The following is a 20,548-nucleotide window of genomic DNA, read 5'->3' as shown; positions in this document are numbered from 1 at the left end:
AATAGTAGTTTAAGACCTTGACCCCTAATCCTAATATTGGTTCCAGTCAGAGACATCGCACAAAAGTTGGAACACATTTTCATAGCTCATGTTTTTAGCTCTGAAAATTCTATTACCTATTTTAAGGGAGCAATAGCTAAAAGCACAGTTTTAAAAGAATTAGAACATTATGAGAAACTAGATACTCTGAATCATTTGCCTGCAACACAAAGTACATCCTTTGAAGCATTTAGACTACAGCATAATTGCTAAAACTTAATCACATGTTTAATCAATATGGAAGTATTTTAAAGGTGGTATTTATTTATTCAACAAATACTGAGAATTAAATATGAGCCAGAAACTATGAAAGACAGAGCATGGATAAGACAGAATCCCGGCACCTTATGAATTCTGTTTAGTATAGAAAACAGATTTTCGAACAACTATTATATTATAACTTTTACTTTTCTCTCTGAATAAATACTTTTTGAACAAATCAATGAATCACTGCCTTGCCTGGGGAGGCTAGAAAAGAATGATGCTGGCAAACGCTCTGATTGAAAAATATAATAATATAACATAGTACAATATAATAATAAATATAATATAATATAGTTTTCATAGCCATAGATTCTTCTTCTGCTCTCCATCTCAGTACATGGCACCTCATGAGAGGTGCTCATAAGTGGAATCTGGCTGTCATTATTGACACCTCCAGTTCTCTGTCCTGAACTCCCCCTCCCCTGTTCAATTATCACCAAGTCTTATCAATCCTTCTTGCAACATTTATTTAAAATTCATTTACTTCTCTCTCCATGACCATTATGGTATTCCAAATGACTACCTACTAAAGGCCCCAAAATGATTTTTCTCAACACTTCTCAGAATAAAGTCAAATTTCCTAATAAACTGTAAGGCTCTACATAGTTTAATCCAGAGTTCTTTAATCCTGTATTGAATCACATCCCCCCTTACTCACTAGATACACTGGACTTCTTTCATTTCTTCATTGCCACCTCAGGAATTTTAACATGCTGTTCCCTCTGCCTGGAATGCCCTTCCATGCATTCTTACCCCAAGTGTCTTCCAAAGTTAACTAAAGAACCTGAAAATCTTTAAATGCCACATGGTCAGAGGCCTGACATCTAGAGTATGGATGTCTCCATGGAGTATGGTCTCCTCTCCCTCACAATAATTATTACACTTTGCACTTACATTTTTAGTTGTATGATTATTTGATAAATAACTGTCTCCTCCAATAGGTAAAAAATTTCATGAAGGTGGGAACAGGGCCAGGTTTGTAGACTATATATACATATTCCCATCATCTAGCACAGTGCCTGGTGATACATTCTCCTAAGACCAAGGCAACTTTGTATGATCTCCTTTATAGATACAAGTACACATTCTTGTTATAGCTTTATAGGTTAATATTTCAAAGTGAAATAGAAATGTTCCCTTCTGGTTCCCAAGAGAAAGAACAGCTTTGTTAGACAAAGAATGTTCAAAATTCTTCTAAAAGAGAAATCAGATTTGGTTTGACATAACTTTTGGTAGTCTAGCCTTTCTAGCTAATTAAGTTAAGTTTCTCTGCAAAGGAGATTTTGCAGAAACAGACTGGATATTCTGGTGCAGTGGTCTTCTGCATTGCCATTTTACTTCACTCATTCATGAAGGTGCAAAATCAAAACTTAAAACAAAGGTATTTGGCACACTATCACCATTTGGAAGACTTTGTTTCATCATATTTATTAAGCCAGCCAGATGTCCTAAATAGCTGATTCCTTGTGTCCAATTTCTAGTTATTAAACATTATGTATAACATTTCTTTGTATCATTATTTATAAGCATTTATTTTACCCGATAGGTGAAAGTGAAAAGGGAGCTAGCATTTCCCACCATCGCTATTTGTTTTGTCTTTCATGCCAGCCCAGTTCTGATGAATCTACTCTGAAATCTAGGTTTAGGTGGCAGATTTTACACTTTGGTTGAGTGTGCAGGAAGTAGCTTGTCCTGCAGCTTCTAAAAGCCAAATTATCTTGCATCTCAGGAACTGATTTAAATCCACATCCAAAATATATCTTAGATAAATGAGCATAGGTTTGACAATGAAATAAACCTAATTACCTTTATGTGAAATTCTCTTAAACAATTTCCCCAACAATGCCATTCTAGTCACACATTGATATTCAGATGGCTTATTAGCCTATGGCATGATTTCTCACAGAAATTAGATCCATAAAAGCATTCACTGTCATTCAGTCTGATGTACATCTTAGAAAAGAAACTGCCAATAATAGCAGAACCATATTCACTTGACTACTTCCTATTGCTGGTGATAATATTTTAGCATTTTTCATTCCCTTCCTCTACTTAGACATAGCTTAGAAATAATATCAAGGAAGAACTAGAAAAGTTAAAAGAAATAACCTTATGCTGAGGTCTTGTCCCTTTGCTAAGAATATTACATGTTTGCTAATATAAGAATTAAAGCAGCCCTTTGATGAGGTATAAAGGACTATTCATAAAATCTGAATACATTATTTTGCTTACAAATTTTCTAGCTCTGCTCTGAGAAAAAGACATAGATTCTCTAGTCATCTTAAATGTTAAGAAATATCTGAAATTCCTGCATAAATTTTAGTTCCTATTTTCCCAAACAATAGTTTGTTTCCAGAAATGAACAGCAATATGTAGCAGATATGAAATTAACATAGTGAACTCTTTGTTCTATCCATGCTAATACATGATATTTAATAATCTGTCATAAATTATGCATACACTAAGTTCCAAAATGTCTACATTCTATATAATAGATACTGGACCACTCCCAGAGTTACTATTTTTCTTCTGAAAATAATTTCTTTTACTTTCTTTAAAGTAACTCATGTATTAAAAATAATAGTTTCAGTAACCCATAAAGCACACTGTATAACATGGTTAAAGAAAACTCAACAGTTTAGCTCTCAAAACTACATTTCTCAGTACTTAAAAGTTACTGATATACTTCCTAGGAGTATAAATATAAAGACTTTCCAGATAATCGCAAAACATTATCTAAATATAAATCGCAACAAGTAGAAGATCTTGGCCTGTAAAATAAATGGTGATCTTTTACAGGAAACATACCTAAATTTCTTTAGTTCATCAAAAATAAAAATTCTTTCATCCAACAAGTTGCCCATGAATATGATATATATCATTTCAAATATTTTTCACTGAGTTATAAAACACTCAGTTTTGTTATCACCTGTGCATTTAATTAAAATAATCACCATACATTCTGTAAGAAGCTCAAAATACAAGGATACTTAAATCCATTGAGAATTCTCCCCATCTGATTAATAATTTTGAGGAATAGAGCTCAAATTTTTAATGATTCCAGTCCTTCCAAATCCAAAGCTTTGCTTATATTCTACTCAATCTCTCAGTTTCTTCTAGTAAATTTGCTGCAAAAATACTCCTTCACTAAAATGGTTACATAAGAAGACAAGGTAAGACACAACTTCTGTTTTTCATTTGACAGTGATGCAGCCCAAACATTTAGCCTTTCACATCTGCTGCAGTGATGTGATGTTCCTTCTTTGATTAGACTACATTTTTGTGGGTGTTTTTGTTTTCAAGATAAAGAAAACCTTTAATGTTATAACACTGAGAATGCACTTCTCAAACATTAGACTTCCTCCTAAGACAAATTAAGTTGGTTCCTCAGAGTGATTAACCAGGAAATGTAAATAACTAAACCCTTGTTACCTGCTGGTTTTGCAATATTTCCCTTTTCTATTATCCACCTAAAATTATCTACAAAAGAAAACTGTAATCAGGATCTGGGTAAGTAATTTCAATGTCTGATATTATATTGAATTGATCTTTTTTTAATGAGAAAAAAAAAGTTACCCAAGCAGTATTTTCAAACATTTTAATTTGTAATAAATAATCAATACCATAAAAAGAAGAAAGGAAGCATTATTTTAACACTGCAAACATTCATGTAAAAACAGCTTTACCTTAATTATTTATCCAGTCCTGTGCAATCTTTCCGGAATTGTTTGGAATGGCAGACCCCTGTTGCAGAGGTGACTTATGTGAACCTTTGGGGATCTAGACAATGATTTAAAGACCAGTGGGAGTGAACTAGACAAGCCAATCACCACCACCACTTCTCACCCCAACACCTCCCTCCGTCCAACTTGCGTCAGCTCTTAAAAAAAAGTGAAGCTAAATCAGTTTACTGTTGTACATTTGGATTAAACATCAGTTACACCAATTTCTATTTGCTTTTAGAATTTTGGCTTTTATGCAACAAAATACTCACTTACTGAAAGTTTTTTCTTGATTCGTGTCATTCTGTATCAAGATTCTATAGGTTGCTTGACTGATAAATCTCAAAATGTTAATTTTTCAACAGGTTTATGAACTTAAGTAAAAGTAAAATAATGCCAGAATAACGGAGTCAGACTGCTTAATGAGTATTGTTATCAGAATGCATAGAAAATGTTAATTGAATAGCAAAAGAGTTATTTTCTTTTGAATTGTCGATTTTATTCAGAGGAAGTGTTATAGAATAACAGACACTCCCAACAGCACCAAGTTACTCAAGGTGCCGTGAGGTTGGAAATCATAAGCCCTGTCAGCCTCTGCTACCATTTCAAAGGCAGTGTGCTGAGTAACCAAAACACTATTTGGAGTTTTTAAAGAATTTCTAAACAGACATTTTCTCCCTTTCAAAAAAATCTACTTGGCTTTCCACATATTAGAGGAAGAGTTCAAATATGTTGGCAAATAATTCATTCTGTTATGAAAATGTATAACGCAGACATTCTGAAAGTGAGGTGAGAAAAACAAATTAAAAAATCAATCCGGAATTAAGGGTTCTTTGCCTTTTTAATATTTATAACGTGGATAAACTATCCAATAACCAATCAGAAGGAATGCTAGATTGCAACAGTTGTGTCAATTCCCTATTTCTAAAAAAAAACGACTAAACATTGTTCTTTGAGTAGGAAATTCTTAAGTTGATGCAAGACATTAAACATTAAACAAAATGTCCAGTTATCTATTTCTCTTTTCCATTTTAAATGTGCCCATTTCGTCTATTAACTTTATCATGGTATGTTTACATTCATTTGTCTTTTAGTTAGCTGCTTCTTTATTTTTCAGAGTTACCTTGTAGTTTTGTGCCTTATCAGATAAAAATTATTATGGTCTAGGGGAAAAATGATAATAAATACACTAATTTTAATTTCAGATAAATTTAAAGACTAGTCCTTTTCAAATTACTTCCATCATTTAATTATAATCTTTCCAACTTAAGATTTCCTTCTGTTTGCAAAGTTACCAGATGAGTATAAAATTAAGAAAGGAAAAACCTGCACTAATTGTTAGAAAATGAAATACTATTCTAGTAAAAGTCCATTTAATAGTGGAAATCCATTTCATACTATATCTTCATATAAAATAGGGTGGAGATAAATGTATAAACACCTACAGCTTTACTTCTCTTAAAATTTTAAGCTTTGGCTTCCATATAATTCTGATCTTCAAGTTCACTAAATAATTATAGCAAATTAGCATGTTGGATTAAAATTAAAAGTACACATAAGAGACTTCTATGAAGGGTCTTTTCATATTTCTTTAGAACCTACTCTAATTGCAAAATTCTTATCACAGAACTTTCCTAACACTGACTCAAAAATCAAATACACACATACAAAAATTAATTTGACAGAAGTTGGCTGAATTAAAATGACTTAGGAATTTTTTGTTATTTAACTATTTTTCCCCTAGATATTTGGCATGTTTAGACATGCAAAAATTAATGAAGAAATGTATGGTCTGGTCTTGACAAAACTCACAGTAACTTTCCTTTCATAAGGAAAATACAGACTTAAACATTATAGTTTCATGTCCTGAACATTTCTTAAAATCATATCATAATGTGATTTCACATATATATTTGGTAATAGATTATTCTCTTTTGATTTTTTAAAAATGCAAATGCTACATATTCTGTTAGGTTCTGATTTGGTTCAAGCATCACTGTACAAAGAGGTAATGGACCAGAATATGTACATAATTTTTAAAAAATGAATAAAATGAAAATGAAATGAATAAAATGAAAAATATGTGGGTAGTGAATAATGAAGCAAGTCCTTCACATAAGGAATTCATATAAGTGCCACCAAGAACAGGTATATGAAACTTGGTCAGGGTAGGGGTGTAGTTTGCAGGTGGTAAAATATGTCCACTTAAAGGGATACCGGGCTTCCCAAATTATAACATGATTAATATTAGCAGAATTGCACCATATGCCATAGGATTCCAGAAGATGAAAAGTCCCCAGGGGCTGAGCCCATCCAAGACGACTTCAGGGAGCCTAAGGACCTAGAAGAGGTCCTTAAAGTCCAGGTGAGATTGCAACAGGTAGAGAGGAAAGGAAGAGGCATCCTGGATGCAAATTGTAGACATGATAAAAGCATATTCTGGCAACAGTGAAAAGTAGTCTGGCTGCAGCAGAGAATTTTCAGAGCAAAACAGAATAGAACGGAATGGTCCAGGCTGTAAAAGGCGCTAAATCTGGGGACTCAGATTTTTGTGATCAGGATCTCTTGAAAGCTTCTGAAGAAAATCATAGAATCAGCAGGGAAGGGAATAAGATGGGATGATAGGGTGGAGCTAGAGATAGGGACAAGGAGGATGCTGAGGATGTTGACTGATGGCTGGGCTTTGGTGATATTTGCCTGTCTGAGAACAATGGCAGAAGAGAAGGCAGATGGAAAGGATTTAAAGTGGGGTCAGTGGTAGTTTGACTCTTTCTTGTACTACTGCTACCATTTATCACTTTCACTAGCTCACAACACATGCTGTGAATTTTATGTGATCATTCTATGAGAAATAAGAAACTTGCAATAAAATCTTCATATTCCTTTACATAGAGAAAGAGAATATATGGTGGTAACTCATCCATTTCAGGGCCCCTCCCGTTAATCTGTGGCTATTATTTTCAAATAGTACAGAGAAGGTCCTAGAATGTATATCCCAATATGTTATCTATTAAAAGTACAAAATTGCTGACTCAAAATAAACTGATTCAGATCACATCCATGCATTGAATCAGGTTTTTTTCTTGCCCGTACTTAAAGCATTGCTCATCTTGTTTCAAATTTCTACCTTCATTGATTTCTTCGAAGGGAAAGTTCCAGCTGGATAAAGTTAAAATTGGTCAACAATTTTTAAAAAATCCCTTAGCCAGATCATCATGGCATTTTTCAATGACACTGGGATAGGTAACCTCTTGTTCTCATCATGACTGTACCCAAATTTCTAATTTTAGTCATGGGACAAAATGATACTTGGAAATACAATGTGGTTATAGTCAAATTGGAAGAAGATGGGTAGCAACAGTAACAACTAAGAAACAAAATGACCTAAATTTTAATAATTTTGTATCACCTTTCTATCTGTATTCACTTACTTTTCTTTGCTCTTACTTCAACTTCCCTTTAGGTCACCTACCCTTTTCCTTGCTTCTGTTTCTTTTTAAGTTTTCTGTGTCTTTATGATATCTTAATTTCCAAGAAGAGAATTTTATCATTTCCAGGCTTTAGATTTGTAAACTCAAAATCTGATAAAGTAGATCAGTTTCCAAGATTATAGGTCTGTTCTTATCCAACAGCCAACATTAGTGCTTCCAAATACGGACAAAATGTGCATTAATCCAACTTTTCTTTTTTTTTTTTTATAGTATTATAGGTGAACGTCTGTCTGACCAGATCACTCCTATAAACGGAAAACACTAGCACAGCTGCAGTTAGAAACAAGATTTTGGTTACTTCTTTTTAACATAGGATTTACTCTCTGGCTTTTGGGTTTCAGGCTTAGAGTGATGAAGGGCATTTGTGATCTTTTTTGATGTCACTCTTTGGCCCTCCAAATTCTTCACCTTATCTCTCTTAGTATGAATACACGCAAAAAAGAAAAAGAAGAAAAACCATACAGAAATGTTGCAGAAATCTTCCTAAATCATTCAAATAGCAGAATTCATGTTATCCTAGAGGTGACCTGAGCATGTAGGTCCTTCCTGCAGAGTGAGGGAAGCATAGGCGTGCTATAGGTCTCTCTCTTCATGGTTATGAAATTATTAATCTCAATTTACAGAAAAAGAAATAAGGACTACAAGAAAATATGAATATGACCCCCAAAAGCCATATACCAAATTAATTGTAAACATAGAAATAAAGATGAATAATTTTCTAACTCCCCTTCAGCAGAGTCTCTCAGATATCTATGGAAGCTTAGGCCACTTCTATTTTTTGAGGCTCCAAATATACTTTTTAAATTTAAAAAAAATCTTGAATGGGGTTTCTAAATTGTCATACATTCTTCAGTGATCCTATTCCACAAAATAACACCTCAACACAAATATAATACAAGTGACTTAATGAATAGCCTTATTTGATGATAACTTCAAAAAGTCTAAATTTGGGACCCTCTCAAATATGAGGCCTTAAAAGGCTGCCCAGCCCTGGCCCCTGGGAGAGGCCCTGCTTTTCTGTTCAAAAAAACCTCCCTGACCAAGAGAAGGGCAACAACCCACGAGTGCTGAGGAAATTGCTCAGTTGACGGCATACCCCTCTCTTGAGCCCAGCCTAAACCACCTTTACAGTTATACAATGGAGCATTTTGGAAATGTTTGAATAGTCACTGTGTTGCAAAATTAGCAAACAAGTTTGGTGCAGGTTGACTTGGCCACAGACCTAAATAGCAAATTCCTTTTAGCCTTAGCTGATGAAAAAAAACTAGTTAGAAGACAGCTCATGTTGTTCATGATATTTTGTTCTCTCCATTTTGCCTTTCAAGCAACTCAAATCTTTCTGGTCCATTTCATTTCTTGATCCCACATGGAAATGATGCAGAGAAAAGGGTATCACAAGTTCATTCCAGGCTTCTGCTTAAGCAAATACCCCAAGGTGAAGAAGGATAACAAGGTCTGTGTGGCTTATGGGTGGTTATAACTTAAATAATGTACTGAAATTCTAAATGTTAAATTAGAGCTCTTAAAAGCTTGCCTTAAAGAATGATTCTTATCCTTTAAAATGCCTGCTTGAGAAAATAGCCCTGCTAGGAGATGTATGATTATAATGATTAAATTACAACAACACTTCCTAAATAACTAAATCACGTTGTTAATTTAAGTTCTTCATACAGAATATAGTATTAATATGGTGCTAAATTGAGTCGACTGCCTTTCTGACTAATAGCAATTGATGGTTTAAAAATTACATCCTGGGCTTCCCTGGTGGCGCAGTAGTTGAGAGTCCGCCTGCCGATGCAAGAGACACAGGTTCGTGCCCCGGTCCGGGAAGATCCCACATGCCTCGGAGCAGCTGGGCCCATGAGCCATGGCCGCTGAGCCTGCGCGTCCGGAGCCTGTGCTCCGCAACGGCAGAGGCCACAACAGTGAGAGGCCCGCGTACCGCAAAAAAAAATAAATAAATAAAAAAATTACATCCTATTTGGGCAGCAGCACATTAATTTCCATTGCTCTCTTTCGTAGTCCCTCCCATCCCTTTCCTTTAGAAGCAAATTCTCTTCCAGAACAATTTCTGTGCCTTTGGTTTTTGTAATTTCATCAGTGATTGGACTTTGTAAATCTGGTGTCATCTTGCTTGAATTCAGACAACCAACAGTTTCTAGAGCTGGGACCCAATAGGCTGCCTGGCTGTACTGGGAGGAGATAGAGGGCAAAGGAGACAGAAGAGTGCCCAGAAGAATTTTTAAAGGGAAGGGGCTTTCCGGAAAGGTGATGACATGAAACCATCCTGTAAAAGAACCAGTGCCCCTAATAACAAAAGATATGCTCAGGTGGGCTCACCAGTATATTGAAATAGGTAATGCAAGTCCACCATAAAGTGTTCTTCAAAGGAATTTTTGAGCAGAATAAGACATATAATAGTGATATTGACCTTTCTTTCTTTTTTTTTTTTTTTTCAGTACGCGGGCCTCTCACTGTTGTGGCCTCTCCCGTTGCGGAGCACAGGCTCTGGATGCACAGGCTCAGCAGCCATGGCTCACGGGCCCAGCCGCTCCGCAGCATGTGGGATCCTTGCGGACCGGGGCACGAACCCGAGTTCCCTGCATCGGCAGGCAGACTCTCAACCACTGTGCCACCAGGGAAACCCATGTTGGCTTTTCTTAATGGACTTTTCAGGGAATGCAGAGGATTTCCTGAGTCAGGTCTCCTCAGTGAGAGGGCAGGTTTCTGCCCAGGGAGCTCTCTCTCGCTGAGCTGTAAGCAACCCCAGGGCCCAGCCATGTTGCGGTCAGAGCTCTTTGCAGCATGCTTGTTGACAGATGTACTGTCCTTTGCTACAGGCGTTAGCAGTGTCCAGCATGACAAGATTCACTGAACTTTTTGTTCTTTATGTGTTGCATGAGTTAGGAATTATACTTCCTGGAGGGCTGGGTATAAAGTTGGTAGCACAAATCTTTCTTTAAATATAGGAAAGCTGACTCGGAAAAAGTAAATGTCTTGAACTCATTCTTCAGGACAGCAGTAGAGGGGCAGATGGTATATTTACGAGGTTTGGGGATGGATTCAAGTATGTCTAGACAGCCGATTTGGATTAGTTGTAAGCAATCTGTTTTGTTTGTTTACCTTATTAATATTAGGCTATGCCTGGTTCATAGTAGGTACTGTATAAATTTTGAATGAAAGTCTTTATTAAATGTACTGATTCAATCTGTGCATCCAAAACAATGCTTTAGAATTTATTTAAGGGTTGCAACAAGAAATATTCTAATGATTATTCTAACTGAGGATCCTGCTATATATTAAAATGCAGTAGTTGCTTCTTATGCTCAGAGCCAATTGTGAGATGGTAAATTGAAAGCCCATGCTATATGTAAGGAGCCATTAGTCCTTTTATAGAGCGCTGCATTCCCAGAATATTAAGCAGTAATTACCAATGATGTGTTCAAAGAATATTCAAAGAATAATAGGATATCAGAAAATTATAATTATAATAAGTTTTCAAAAGCAAGATACAAAATCTAACAGTAATATGCTCCCTGTGTTGTTTTTTAAATTATACATATAATATATAAAAAACATATATTTTTTATATATTATATGTATAATATAATATTTCCCTTTTCAGGCAAAGGGGAAAATGCCTGAAAGAACACATATCAAAATATAAAGAGTGGTTATTTCCAGATTGTGAAAATGTTGATAATGGTTTTTTTCTCATCTATATTTTCCAAATAACCTTTAAAAAGTATGGATTACTTTCACTATGAGAAAACCAATAAACATTACTAAAAACAAAAACAACAAAAACAAAGAGTTCCTCTCTTAGGTTTTGTAACAATTGCTAATCAATGCCAGACATGAGTCACTAGCTAAACCTCTATTCTTATTGAGAATATTTTGGGTGCTTGACTAGGAACAATCAACTCTCTTTAAAAAAATCTTCAATTCTGAATGGGCACTTGTGAGTTATTTAGGGTGTAGATGAAATTATACATGTCCAGTTTGTTCTGGAGGGATGGATTGTTTTTTTCCCCATCAGCAAGAGGTACTCTAAGAGATCTCAAAATATTGTTGAGAAAAATGGGATTTTAAATATATTTGGAGCCTCAGTGTTTTCTCATAATGCTGTGAGACAGTCAATTTCTATTACAGCTTAGTAAGCAGTCATCTTCATTTGTGCATTCAATAAATATTATTGAACACCTATGTGTCAGGCTTCATGGTAGGGGCTCAGGCAAGACCGACAAAAACATATAAGACCCAGTCTCTGCTCTCAAGAAGCCCTGGTATCTCCAGGGAATCCATTGCTTAAGTAGTCATGATGCTATAATGTGGCAGGTGAAATGCCCGTGGGAACTGAGGGGTCGGAGAAGTGTGGCACCCAACTCAGCTTGAAAAGGACAGAGAAGACTTACTGGAGAAGGTGACAGCTAGGCTCAGACTGAAAGAATAAACAGGAGCTGGCCAGGAGCAATGGCATGGGGAGCGGACTGCAGGCAGAGGGACAGCATGACAAGAAGAGGCAAGGAGGTAAGAAACTGCTCCTGGCTGCTTGTTGTTCCTGGAATGCTGAGAAACACGACTGGAGAGGTCACTAGTGGGATCACTGCGGGTCAGGGGGCCATGTCTTTTCTTTGTTCTGTTCAGTTCAAATGAGTTCATAAAAAAAGACCAGCCCAGCAATGCCACATAGAGCTCACAGTTTTGGCTATGTGAAGAAAATGTGCTTTGTTAGGAATGGTGATAATTAAGGTTACTGCAAACAGTAATAACCACCAGGGTAGCACAAGGCAATTCTTGAGTGCATTGCGCCCTTGGTGTGTTTAAGTGGGCTGGGGCCTCTGCTCTGTGTTTGGACTACCAGGTTTGTTGTATTATAATTTGGCTAAGAACAGAAAAATTCAGGTTCATGAGGTATTTTGCTTCAAATGATGTAAAATATATAAGGAGTTAAGGAGTTAATTACAAGACTTACAGGAGTTGAATTTTTAACTATAGAAATCCTGACTCTTTAGTTATTCTTAGATTTTTTTTTTTTTTTTTTTTTTGGCCACACTGCGTGGCATGTGGGGTCTTAGTTCTCCAACCAGTGATGGAACCTGTGCCCCCTGCAGTGGAAGTGCAGAGTCCTAAACACTGGACCGCCAGGGAAGTCCCACATTCCTAGATATTTGAAGATTATTTTTTAAATTAGAATCTAAGTTTCAACCTATTTAAATTTTTCTTAATTATTTTAACAATGCGTCTAAGTAAAGATTGATAACTAAGTAAATTATATAAGAGTAATTTATTCAGTAATATTAATGTCCTGATTTGCAAGCTGAGAGACTTTACAAAGTAGAATTAATCCCTCCCTCCTCTGTGCTATCTCTGCTTCCTACAAGCATTGCTATTAGACCTACATGCTGTACTAGCATATTTGTCTATGTGTCTGCCCTTCTAGATTTTGAAGTCCTCAGGAGCAGACATTGGGTCTTATTCAGTGGAGCTGAATCTACTATAGCTTCTAGACCTTGACTACCTAGACTTAAATCTGATTCCTGCCACTTAAGGACCATCTGACTTTGGGCAAGTTGTTTGCTATCTCCATGCCTCAGTTTCCTCCTCCGTAAAAAAGAGATAATAATAGTGCCTACCTCACCCTGCTGTTATGAGGATTAACTAAGTCCCTATTTCTAGAACATTTAGAAGAGTATCTGACACATCTTAAACATGTAAGTATTTGTTAGATGTGTATACTTAAGGAATTGTCACTAACTTCAAAATCTAGTATGGTACTTACTGAATAAGTCTTTGTTGAAAAGTGGATAAAGTCATGTAAATATTCTAGAACTCAGTTTTCTCATTAAAACTGGGTCTAATAAAAACCATTATGACTGTGAGGATAAAATGAGATAATGGATATTTAAGCATTCTAAACATAAAAAGTATTTTTATGGCTGTTTGATTATAAGGGTAATGCAACATTAGCAAAATTGCTCGTAGAATTAAATTGGTTTCAACACCTTTTGCTTTGGAAGTGTATAGTCACTGTTTATTAGACTATTATTTCATCTGTTAAACTATTGATTAGTGCTGTTGAAAAGCTAGAAAATGGCAGGTTTTGACCCTGACCCATGGAATCTCAGAAAACAACCTCGTAATAAGACATGGTTTGCAAGCCGTGTTTGTTTAACATTAACCAACCAACCTGTGAAGCTGAACAGCACCATGGTACATATTTACCCCTGAACCTGCTCTCAGAGCCAGTGTTTAAACATGCAAACGTGCTGGTAGATTTTGGAAGGTTTGATTTGGCTTTGCTTTGGATTTTTTTTTTTCCTGTGAGATTGACAAAACACTAAGACCCCCAAACGTACCAAGACACATGTTCCAGATGCCACAGTAAATTGTCTACCTTTTGCTTACATTCTGGGATTTGAGATGGCTGGCATTTTCATACTAATTCTCAAATTGTCCAGCCACATAGTTTTGGTCTAATCAGAATCAGTTGATTCAACGGTAAGACCTTTTTAGTCATTATGAATCAGTGTCTGGATAAGCTGGCAATGTGACTGGATGACTGGCTCTCTTTGAGGCACCTTCTTGATCAAACAGGACCCACAGCTTCCATCTTTGCACCTCTTAAATACAGGGAAGTCTTACAAGCATATGCATATGCTACTTCTCATTCATTTGAGGTTAACATAGATAAGTCTCGTTAGATTTTGAGTTGAAGTCTAGAAGACTAGAAGTCTTGAAGTCTAGAAGTCTAGAAGACTTGTATCAAAATTTTTAGTACATTCAGGCCAATTTCCTTAGAAATTTAGAAATGAGGAAACATATATGCAGGTGTTTTCAAACAGAAAGCTTTATAGAAATGAAAAACAACATTATGTAAAAATCTTTAGTGTTCTTATCAAATATTCTTATGCTCTTTGGGAAACAGGCCATTTTTTTCCTAGGTGCTGTGGGTAGAAACAGGAATAAACATAATACTGGTAGAAGCTGGTGATGTCCACTCTGATATTTTACTTTCTTTCCATCTCTTCCTCTTTCAAACAGTTCATCTTCCAGTTGCTGACATATGGAGCTGTTGCCACATGAGTGTAAATATACTGACATCAGTCTCTGTTTTTATCCTAAACAGAATAATGTTTAAGTATATTTATTACTTCAATATGGATGTCTTGAGGCTTAATACTTACCCAGACTACTAAGACTCATGGTCTCAACAACACGGTTTAATTTTTATAACATAAATTTAGCTGTTGTTTTTAAATTGGTCCCACTATAATCTGTTGCATTATTCATTGTCCAATGTGCAGTCATGTAGACTGGTTTTCCTGGGGCAATCATTAAGTAAACAAGATTTTTGTCTGTCCCATGCCCAATTATGAAAAGCATCAACAGGAACAAGAACTATGATATGAAATAGAAAAAATGAGACTGCAGTGAGTTGTTGAAAAATCCCGTAAGGATTTTACTCAGTGTTTTCTGGTCATGTTTTAGTCACAAGAAATATTATTTAAATATTTCTTTAATATCCAGTATAGTTAGTTTTTTATTGCACTAATATAAGGATTTAGAAATATGTGGCAAAGAGATGAAACACATTTTTAGATGTCTTCTCCAGCTAGAGTGAAAACTGCGAGATTCTGTTTATTCTTTTTTTCCTAGGATTTCAGCAAATAAAAGTATTCAGTTTCTATTTGCATTATCACCAAGTTTAGATCTACCCATGAGGAATGTTTAGGTGTATGTACAGGTTCATTTTCAATGTGTAGAAACAGATGAGGTCACATGGCCTCCTAGCGCATGAGTTTCCACCAAAAATGTTTAAGAAACAATTTTCTTTCAAAATTTTGCATTATCTCATCTAATCATACTTAGTTATTCTGTGCTGTGACCACTGAAATTATTTGAGAATAATTGACACAAGATGTACATGAGACAGTATGCCTATACTGAGTAGATTTGGTGAGGGAGGGGAGGAAATAACTTTTCAAAGATTCTAAAGGGTTAGAAAGCACCTATCTTTCTCTCTATATATAGCTCTATGAATCAAATGGAGATGACCATTGTTTTATATCTTGAGTAGACTGATAAATTAAGACTTTTTATCTTTTATTCTATTACTTTTTCCTTCCTTCCCTCCTTCCTTCTTTCCTTTCTTTCTTATTTTTGCACAGAACACAGTAACTTACTAAAGAAGGCATGTGTATTCTTTATTTACTTTTCTGCAAGTGGGATCATACATGTACAGAGCTTAGAACAGGGCTTGGGATATAGTAATAGAGATACAGATATAGAAATATTAATAGTTGTTGTTGGTTGTATATTTTTAAATCGGTGAACCACATAAAATAGCCCAGGAACTTAATATTTTTATGAGAACCTTCTTAAACAGTAGATTATTTTTGATTCAGAAGAACAGTTATCATAAATTAATTAAACTCCAATTTACACATTTCATTCTGTATTCTTGGCTGAAAACCAGGTGGCAAATTTAGTTCCTAAGCCTACTGGCAAACATTCCAGGAATGGTCCCCAAACTTTCATTATTTGCAATATTCACAGATCCTCAGGAGAAATAGCTTCTTTTCGTGGGCTTCTTAAAATAGTCAGCCTCTTAAGCATTAGCATTCATTGCCTCGTGTTAACTTGCTTTGGAGTTAACATTTCACATGTAGGAAATCCTGAAGACACATATATTTATAACAGAAATGCTGACATGATCTTGATGTTTCCAGCTACCTTGGCCTGCTGTGGTGTCTGTTTACTCTGGTCTGGTATTTATTAAAATATACAAACTTGCCATAGCAACCATTGCAACACACAGCCTATATGTGTTTCTAAGATAAGGAGAACTATTTTTAAAGAAACATACAAAACTATGTCAGTTGTCCAGGTCCAGATTAGATATTCTGCGAAATGAAAATGTGTATAGTAATAACATTTTCATATGGAACCATAAGTATATTTCCAAAGATTATACTTAGACTGTTTCTAAATATTATTGCTACTATTATTATTATTATTTACAAAAGAAATCTGAAAGGTGTGGGGTATTTGGATGTATGACAGTGACTCTGGCAAAGAAGACACAGCCACAGCAATGTAAGAATTTGGGTTAATGACTACCATTTTATAAAAAACATGATTTGTAAATATAACGCCTTATTTTTATTTTGCACGATACTTTACATACATGTTTGAAGTGTATTTGTTAAAAGCGAATCTTGTAGAACCTGAAAAAAACCACTCTATATCTTTCTAAAGAACACGTATAAAACATTTCTTCTATTTTTATGGTGAGAAAACGATTTGTGCTTTATTGTCAGGTGGGCAGGTAACTGGGCCTTCTTTCAGCTTCAATATTTGGTATATTTGGTTGCTCAAATTCCGTGAAATTTGAAGCCCAACGCACTTGACTATTTCCATACTTTCCGTAATTCAAAAGTGGGCTGTCTGTCTTCATCTATTTTTCTCACTTAATTTTGATGCAGAATAAAGGAGTAAAAAAAAATGTATTCTCATGGGCTATTGTTTTGTTTTTCTAAATTTTTTGCAAAAGAGAATATTTACAAGTCTAGAAACTCTGGACTTTATACACATAATTACAAAGGGTACACATTGGCTTTTTTTTCAATTCTGATCAAATTTTTAAAAAGTGACAATGTAGGAAGTAATAGTCCAGAGGGATTGGGGGATCTGGGTATAGAATAACCTCTCACCAGTTGAAAGGATCAAGTTCCTGAAAAGTCCACGATGGGAGAATTCCAGGTTGAGTAATTAAATAGCTTAGGAGAAGATATGGTTTCTGGGGTTGGGGCCAATCCTGAGTGAATCTGTAAAATATTTTTACGCTCATAAAAGTAAAAATATCACCATTGATATTATTACATATTGTAAATTGACAATGATAAATACAATTAAATTTCAACTTCTCACCTTTTGCTCACTAAAATGTTTCTAGAATCTTAAATTTTGCTGTTGCATAGCAGATTATGATTAAAGATTAACTATTATTAAATAAATTAATTAAATTTAGTACTAATGAAGTAATAGAAATTTATTATTAATGGAAGCTAAATGTCCTTTGAAAAGTATTTTCTAGTATATATAGCTAATGTAAGCATAAGGTGTTAATTCTCTTATCTTGTCAATAGTTAAACAGAATAAAGAGAAATCAAACTAAAGTTAAAAGCTAATAGGTTTTTGTAAAGTTTTGCTTTTGACTTTCACCTTGGAAAATAAAACCTGGGTGTTCATCTGGCATAATAGCAAAGAAAGCTTGTAAGTATGACTGTGAAAATCCATCCCAGCATATTTTCTTATGGGATAGTCAAATGGTTTGGGCCATTCCTCTCCAGGTAGTCTTTTGTCAGCTATTGGTAGACCACAGGGGTGTGTCAATGGCTTCTGCATCCTAGAGTCTTAAAAAAGGCAGCTTAGACAAATGACAAAACCTATGAAGCACGTCTGCAGGAGTCATATTTTCAATCACTCCAACCCATTTCCCCGTTCTATTTATATATTATTTAATGCTGATTTTTTTAACCTTAAAACTGACTTGTTTTTAGGCAAACCAGACTTGCAAAATGAGAAAAGCAAATATATTGTTCCTTAGACATGATTTTTTGATTGTCCTGGGCAAAAATATTACAATAAATGTTCCCAAAGTGAAATGTTTCATTATGTAACTTCGCTTATGTAGTATATTTCATTTTTATTTCTTATTAGGGAAAATTTCAAGTTTATACAAATGTAGATGGAATAATATAGTCAAACCTCACATGTGCATTATCAAGCTTCAACAGTTATCAACCACGGCCAATCTCATTACCTCTAAACCACCACTCCCCTCCTCTATTATTTTAAAGCAAATCCCAAATGTGTAATTTCCTAGTAAATATATCTTTGCATATCAGTAATAGAAAAGTACTTTTTTAAAAAGTAGTCATGTGGCACAGTTAAAAAATCTAAACAACCCCTACTGTTTACTGGTGATGTCTTGCAATCTTAGAGAAAGTTGAGTAAGCACCGGGGTTAGTAGACCGGTCCACATTTTGAAACCAAACTGAAAGGGCACTCTATGTTGGCCAGATTCTATCATGAAGAAATGTTAGGTAAATTACGGATACTAAGAGGAAGGATATTTGTGCAAAACTGGGCAAAATGTAGGCTGGAGGATCCTCAAGGAAACAGGCAAAGAAATGACAACAAGGTGCAATTTTTCTTTAAAACAGAAGCAATTTCATGAGGGTTAGATTGAAGAGGACAGAAAATTATAGAGTTTGAGGATGACATTTTTAAGGTTGTATAAATCAACAAAATTGAGAATATCGGAAATTCTATAGGACAGAAGATTGGGTTTCATCATCAAATAAATTGCAAGAGGAAAGAAAAAAAGAGCTGAAGGGTGGCTGAACCTATGTATTCAAACAGATTTAGGGGACTTCCCTGGTGGCACAGTGGTTAAGAATCCATGTGCCAATGCAGGGGATACGGGTTCAAGCCCTGGTCTGGGAAGATCCCACATGCCGCAGAGCAACTAAGCCTGTGCACAGCAACTACCGAGCCCTCGTGCCACAACTACTGAAGCCCGTGTGCCTAGCTAGAGCCCGTGCTCCGCAACAAGAGAAGCCACCTCAAAGAGAAGCCCGCGCACCACAATGAAGAGTAGCCCTCGCTCGCAACAACTAGAGAAAGCCCGCGCGCAGCAACAAAGACCCAACACAGCCAAAAATAAATAAATAAGTAAATTTATGAAAAAATATAAATGAAGACAATATAAGAAAAAAAAAAGATTTAGGAGACACATCGACCAATGAGCGTGTGAACCTGTTTCAATTCTGATTCAGACAAACTAAGGGTAAAAAAGAGGAGAGAATCAGATATTTGAACACTGCCTGGATATTTGATAATATTAAGGAAATGTTAGTTTACTTAAGGTGTGATGGTATTTTAGTTATTTTTAAAGACATCTTTTTGAGATACATCCTGAATCATGTATGGATCAAACTGTATGATGACTGGGATTGCTTAGAAATAATCTAGTAATGATTATGGTAGGGGTATTAATAATTGTCGAAGTTGGATGAAGATGGAGTTACATTATACCATTCTCTACTTTGAAATATGTTAGAAATTTTCCATTTTAAAAATGGTTAAATTTCCTAGTTCAGAACTACTACATGTATTTTCCTTGATATTTCTCCCCAAAATTTGAAAGCAGAGGAAGATACTATAAATTTCTTCAACCAACCAGAAATTTCTATTAACTGGCACTTTTGGGTTTTGCCATTACAGATGAAGTTCACAATGGTGAACCTAAGGTACTCTGAAACGTAGAAAGATTAAATTATATTTGATAAAATTGTGATTTGATAATGGAACTTGCTGTGTTCTAATTCTTTGAAAATTGCCAATCCATGGCAGGTATAATTTCCTCTTAACCAGAACACTCCATTCCCCAATCATTTAACAGAGTTTTTCTATATCCTTAGTTAGACAAATGAGACTTTTAAGCAAATTTCCCCCCCCTGTGCCTGTGAAATTTATATATATCCATGTGCATATATGCACCTCACCTAATTTTGAGGACACCTTTGGAGGAGGTTGTTATTCTGAAACACTTGCACACAAATCACTTAACAAAGAGTAATTATTTAAGGCGTGGCCCCAGGAACAGGAAGAAGTCAGAATCTGTATGGGACTGCCCCCCTTATCCCAAACCCAATCTACCTTGCTATTTATTTAAAGTATGGCTGTTCTGTTTGTAATTGCATGCTATGGTCTAAACACATCCTTTTTAGATTTGTAATTCAAAACAAAAAAGGGGTTTGTTTAGACATCATTGTAATCAATAAAAGTGCTAATGGTTATGCCCTTGATTTGACTGAAGCCATGCTTCAGTAAAACATCAAACTATTTGTAGGGAAGTATTAGAAATCTAATAATTTGGTATTATGTAGCTCAAACAACGAGTTAATTCATCAAAATTTTCACTTTTCTAAGGCTACAGGTTGTATTTGTAAATAGTTTCAA

At 35.3% G+C, this 20,548-nt stretch overlaps 1 protein-coding gene across 4 annotated transcripts in view; it reads right to left on the bottom strand.

Annotated features, from left to right (window-relative positions):
- Nucleotides 1-20,548, bottom strand: part of SLC38A4 (solute carrier family 38 member 4) — a 68,449-nt gene that overhangs the window by 36,699 nt on the left and 11,202 nt on the right. The window contains exon 1 of one of the 4 annotated variants that reach the window (XM_081248361.1): nucleotides 3,990-4,550. The exons of the other annotated variants lie outside the window; for them this stretch is intronic. The gene's annotated coding sequence lies outside the window, so the exon portion shown is untranslated. Of the gene's footprint in view, nucleotides 1-3,989; nucleotides 4,551-20,548 lie in introns of those variants that run through there. 4 annotated transcript variants of the gene reach the window in all.

Source organism: Mesoplodon bidens (genome assembly GCF_964165515.1).
Source record: "Mesoplodon bidens genome assembly, chromosome: 11".
NCBI lineage: Eukaryota > Metazoa > Chordata > Mammalia > Artiodactyla > Ziphiidae > Mesoplodon > Mesoplodon bidens.
The sequence above is the reverse complement of the archived record's forward strand: the minus strand, read 5'-3'. Positions and strand labels throughout refer to the sequence as shown.